The sequence below is a fragment of the Manis javanica genome, chromosome 18 (genome assembly GCF_040802235.1).
Source record: "Manis javanica isolate MJ-LG chromosome 18, MJ_LKY, whole genome shotgun sequence".
Lineage (NCBI taxonomy): Eukaryota > Metazoa > Chordata > Mammalia > Pholidota > Manidae > Manis > Manis javanica.
Window position 1 is genome coordinate 24,130,990 of NC_133173.1, and position 6,000 is coordinate 24,136,989.

The 6,000-nt window shown below is 42.8% G+C and overlaps 1 long non-coding RNA gene across 1 annotated transcript in view; it reads right to left on the reverse strand.

Moving 5' to 3' along the window:
• Positions 1-5,230, reverse strand: part of LOC140847265 (uncharacterized) — a 91,041-nt gene extending 85,811 nt beyond the window's left edge. The window contains exons 1-2 of the long non-coding RNA XR_012127092.1: positions 5,038-5,230; positions 4,906-4,959 (exon numbers count right to left, since the gene is read on the reverse strand). This is a non-coding gene — a long non-coding RNA (uncharacterized lncRNA). The remainder of the gene's footprint in view (positions 1-4,905; positions 4,960-5,037) is intronic.
• Between the last annotated feature and the right edge of the window lie 770 nt (positions 5,231-6,000).

Here is a 6,000-nt window from a genome sequence, read left to right on the forward strand (position 1 = left end):
CAATTCATCTTCAGTATTCCTCAAAAATTCAAAACACATATCGTCAGACTCCAAGTGACTTCAGAGAGTTCCACTTTTTTGCTTGAAATTAGTATACCTCACCTTGCATTGGCAGCACCAGCCGAGATTAATTATCACAACTCATCGGCTGCATTCCTTAAAAGTTTGAACCATGTGCGATCAGAATCCAAGGGACTTCAGCGAGGTTTCCTTTCTGCTTGAAATTCGTGTACCTCCCCTTGCCCTGGCAGGTTCATGTGAGATTACTGATGTCAATTCATTGGCCACATTCCGAAAAAACTGAAAACATGTATGATCAGTCTCCAACAGACTTCAGACAGTCAAATATTTTCTTGCTTGACGTTGGTTCACCTCCCCTTGCACTGTTGGGTCCATCAGAGATTTCTCACGTCAATTCATTGGCAGTATTCCTAAAAAAGTCAAAACATGTGTGATCAGTCACCAAGTAACTTCAGAGAGTAACGCATTTTTGCTTGAAACTCAGATGCGTCACCTCGCATTGGCCGCTCCATGAGGTATTACTGAGGTCCGTTTATCTGCAGCATTCCCAAAAGTTTCAAAAAATGTACGATCAGACTCCAAGTGACTAGAGACATTGACACGATTTTGTTTGCAGTGACTACACCTCACCTAGCACTGGCGGATGCATCAGAGATGTCTCATGTCAATTCCCCTGCAGTATTCCTAAAAAATTCAAAATCCATATCCTCAGACTGCAGGTGACCTCAGACACTACACTGTTTTTGCTTGAAAGGAGCATACCTCTCCTGGTACTGGTGCGTCCATCGGAGATTCCTGATGTCCATTCATGTGCAACATTCCTTAGAAATGGAAAACATGTATGATCAGAGTCCTAGTGACTTCGGGGAGGTACACTTTTTGCTTGAAATTAGTATACCTAACCTTGCAGGGGCACATTCCTGTGAGATTACTGCTGTCAAATCCTTGGCAGTATTCCTAAAAAATTGAAAATCTGTATGATCAGACTGTACGAGACTGCACAGCCTATAATATTTGTGTGCTTGAATTTGGAATACCTCACCTTGTACCGGTGGGTCCATCAGAGATTTCCCATGTCAATTCCTCTGCAGGATTCCTAAGAAATTCAAAACACATATCATCAGATTCCAAGTGACCTCAGGGAGTTACACTTTTTTGCTTGACATTAGTATACCTCACCTTGCAAAAGCGCCACCGTCAGGGATTGCTGAAGTCAGTTCACCGGCAGCGTTCCTAAAAACATCAAAACATGTACGATCAGACTCCAACTGACTTCTGCGGCTAACACCATTTTGCTTGAAACTCGTATGCCTCACCTTGCATTGGCGGCACCATCAAATGTTACTGAGGTCAAATCATCTGCAGCATTCCTAAAATATTCAGAACATGAATGATCAGACTCCAAGTGACTTCAGAGAGTTACACGTTTTTGCTTGAAAGTAGTATACCTGTCCATGTACTGGCGCTTCCATCAGAGATTGCTGAAGTGGATTCATGGGCAGCAGTCCGCAGACATTCAAATCATGCATGAGCAGACTCCAGTGGACTTCAGCGAGGTACACTTTTTGCTGGAAATTAGTGCACCTAATCTTGCGTAGGCACATTCATGTGAGATTACTGATGTGAATTCGTTGGCAACATTCCTAAAAAATTGAGGACATGCATGATCAATCTCCAAGAGGCTTCAGAGAGTAAAATATTCGCTTGCATGAAATAAGAATACCTCACCATGCAGTGCTGAAGGCATCAGAGCTTTCTCATGTCAATTCATCTTCAGTATTCCTCAAAAATTCAAAACACATATCGTCAGACTACAAGTGACTTCAGAGAGTTCCACTTTTTTGCTTGAAATTAGTATACCTCACCTTGCATTGGCAGCACCAGCCGAGATTAATTATCACAACTCATCGGCTGCATTCCTTAAAAGTTTGAACCATGTGCGATCAGAATCCAAGGGACTTCAGCGAGGTTTCCTTTCTGCTTGAAATTCGTGTACCTCCCCTTGCCCTGGCAGGTTCATGTGAGATTACTGATGTCAATTCATTGGCCACATTCCGAAAAAACTGAAAACATGTATGATCAGTCTCCAACAGACTTCAGACAGTCAAATATTTTCTTGCTTGACGTTGGTTCACCTCCCCTTGCACTGTTGGGTCCATCAGAGATTTCTCACGTCAATTCATTGGCAGTATTCCTAAAAAAGTCAAAACATGTGTGATCAGTCACCAAGTAACTTCAGAGAGTAACGCATTTTTGCTTGAAACTCAGATGCGTCACCTCGCATTGGCCGCTCCATGAGGTATTACTGAGGTCCGTTTATCTGCAGCATTCCCAAAAGTTTCAAAAAATGTACGATCAGACTCCAGGTGACTAGAGACATTGACACGATTTTGTTTGCAGTGACTACACCTCACCTAGCACTGGCGGATCCATCAGAGATGTCTCATGTCAATTCCCCTGCAGTATTCGTAAAAAATTCAAAATACATATCCTCAGACTGCAGGTGACCTCAGACACTACATTGTTTTTGCTTGAAAGGAGCATACCTCTCCTGGTACTGGTGCGTCCATCGGAGATTCCTGATGTCAATTCATGTGCAACATTCCTTAGAAATGGAAAACATGTATGATCAGAGTCCTAGTGACTTCGGGGAGGTACACTTTTTGCTTGAAATTAGTATACCTAACCTTGCAGGGGCACATTCCTGTGAGATTACTGCTGTCAAATCCTTGGCAATATTCCTAAAAAATTGAAAATCTGTATGATCAGACTGTACGAGACTGCACAGCGTATAATATTTGTGTGCTTGAATTTGGAATACCTCACCTTGTACCGGTGGGTCCATCAGAGATTTCCCATGTCAATTCCTCTGCAGGATTCCTAAGAAATTCAAAACACATATCATCAGATTCCAAGTGACCTCAGGGAGTTACACTTTTTTGCTTGACATTAGTATACCTCACCTTGCAAAAGCGCCACCGTGAGGGATTGCTGAAGTCAGTTCACCGGCAGCGTTCCTAAAAACATCAAAACATGTACGATCAGACTCCAACTGACTTCCGCGGCTAACACCATTTTGCTTGAAACTCGTATGCCTCACCTTGCATTGGCGGCACCATCAAATGTTACTGAGGTCAAATCATCTGCAGCATTCCTAAAATATTCAGAACATGAATGATCAGACTCCAAGTGACTTCAGAGAGTTACACGTTTTTGCTTGAAAGTAGTATACCTGTCCATGTACTGGCGCTTCCATCAGAGATTGCTGAAGTGGATTCATGGGCAGCAGTCCGCAGACATTCAAATCGTGCATGAGCAGACTCCAGGGGACTTCAGCGAGGTACACTTTTTGCTGGAAATTAGTGCACCTAACCTTGCGTAGGCACATTCATGTGAGATTACTGATGTGAATTCGTTGGCAACATTCCTAAAAAATTGAGGACATGCATGATCAATCTCCAAGAGGCTTCAGAGAGTAAAATATTCGCTTGCATGAAATAAGAATACCTCACCATGCAGTGCTGAAGGCATCAGAGCTTTCTCATGTCAATTCATCTTCAGTATTCCTCAAAAATTCAAAACACATATCGTCAGACTCCAAGTGACTTCAGAGAGTTCCACTTTTTTGCTTGAAATTAGTATACCTTACCTTGCATTGGCAGCACCAGCCGAGATTAATTATCACAACTCATCGGCTGCATTCCTTAAAAGTTTGAACCATGTGCGATCAGAATCCAAGGGACTTCAGCGAGGTTTCCTTTCTGCTTGAAATTCGTGTACCTCCCCTTGCCCTGGCAGGTTCATGTGAGATTACTGATGTCAATTCATTGGCCACATTCCGAAAAAACTGAAAACATGTATGATCAGTCTCCAACAGACTTCAGAGTATCAAATATTTTCTTGCTTGACGTTGGTTCACCTCCCCTTGCACTGTGGGGTCCATCAGAGATTTCTCACGTCAATTCATTGGCAGTATTCCTAAAAAAGTCAAAACATGTGTGATCAGTCACCAAGTAACTTCAGAGAGTAACGCATTTTTGCTTGAAACTCAGATGCGTCACCTCGCATTGGCCGCTCCATGAGGTATTACTGAGGTCCGTTTATCTGCAGCATTCCCAAAAGTTTCAAAAAATGTACGATCAGACTCCAAGTGACTAGAGACATTGACACGATTTTGTTTGCAGTGACTACACCTCACCTAGCACTGGCGGATCCATCAGAGATGTCTCATGTCAATTCCCCTGCAGTATTCCTAAAAAATTCAAAATCCATATCCTCAGACTGCAGGTGACCTCAGACACTACACTGTTTTTGCTTGAAAGGAGCATACCTCTCCTGGTACTGGTGCGTCCATCGGAGATTCCTGATGTCCATTCATGTGCAACATTCCTTAGAAATGGAAAACATGTATGATCAGAGTCCTAGTGACTTCGGGGAGGTACACTTTTTGCTTGAAATTAGTATACCTAACCTTGCAGGGGCACATTCCTGTGAGATTACTGCTGTCAAATCCTTGGCAATATTCCTAAAAAATTGAAAATCTGTATGATCAGACTGTACGAGACTGCACAGCGTATAATATTTGTGTGCTTGAATTTGGAATACCTCACCTTGTACCGGTGGGTCCATCAGAGATTTCCCATGTCAATTCCTCTGCAGGATTCCTAAGAAATTCAAAACACATATCATCAGATTCCAAGTGACCTCAGGGAGTTACACTTTTTTGCTTGACATTAGTATACCTCACCTTGCAAAAGCGCCACCGTCAGGGATTGCTGAAGTCAGTTCACCGGCAGCGTTCCTAAAAACATCAAAACATGTACGATCAGACTCCAACTGACTTCCGCGGCTAACACCATTTTGCTTGAAACTCGTATGCCTCACCTTGCATTGGCGGCACCATCAAATGTTACTGAGGTCAAATCATCTGCAGCATTCCTGAAATATTCAGAACATGAATGATCAGACTCCAAGTGACTTCAGAGAGTTACACGTTTTTGCTTGAAAGTAGTATACCTGTCCATGTACTACTGGCGCTTCCATCAGAGATTGCTGAAGTGGATTCATGGGCAGCAGTCCGCAGACATTCAAATCGTGCATGAGCAGACTCCAGGGGACTTCAGCGAGGTACACTTTTTGCTGGAAATTAGTGCACCTAACCTTGCGTAGGCACATTCATGTGAGATTACTGATGTGAATTCGTTGGCAACATTCCTAAAAAATTGAGGACATGCATGATCAATCTCCAAGAGGCTTCAGAGAGTAAAATATTCGCTTGCATGAAATAAGAATACCTCACCATGCAGTGCTGAAGGCATCAGAGCTTTCTCATGTCAATTCATCTTCAGTATTCCTCAAAAATTCAAAACACATATCGTCACACCACCAAGTGACTTCAGAGAGTTCCACTTTTTTGCTTGAAATTAGTATACCTCACCTTGCATTGGCAGCACCAGCCGAGATTAATTATCACAACTCATCGGCTGCATTCCTTAAAAGTTTGAACCATGTGCGATCAGAATCCAAGGGACTTCAGCGAGGTTTCCTTTCTGCTTGAAATTCGTGTACCTCCCCTTGCCCTGGCAGGTTCATGTGAGATTACTGATGTCAATTCATTGGCCACATTCCGAAAAAACTGAAAACATGTATGATCAGTCTCCAACAGACTTCAGACAGTCAAATATTTTCTTGCTTGACGTTGGTTCACCTCCCCTTGCACTGTGGGGTCCATCAGAGATTTCTCACGTCAATTCATTGGCAGTATTCCTCAAAAAGTCAAAACATGTGTGATCAGTCACCAAGTAACTTCAGAGAGTAACGCATTTTTGCTTGAAACTCAGATGCGTCACCTCGCATTGGCCGCTCCATGAGGTATTACTGAGGTCCGTTTATCTGCAGCATTCCCAAAAGTTTCAAAAAATGTACGATCAGACTCCAAGTGACTAGAGACATTGACACGATTTTGTTTGCAGTGACTAC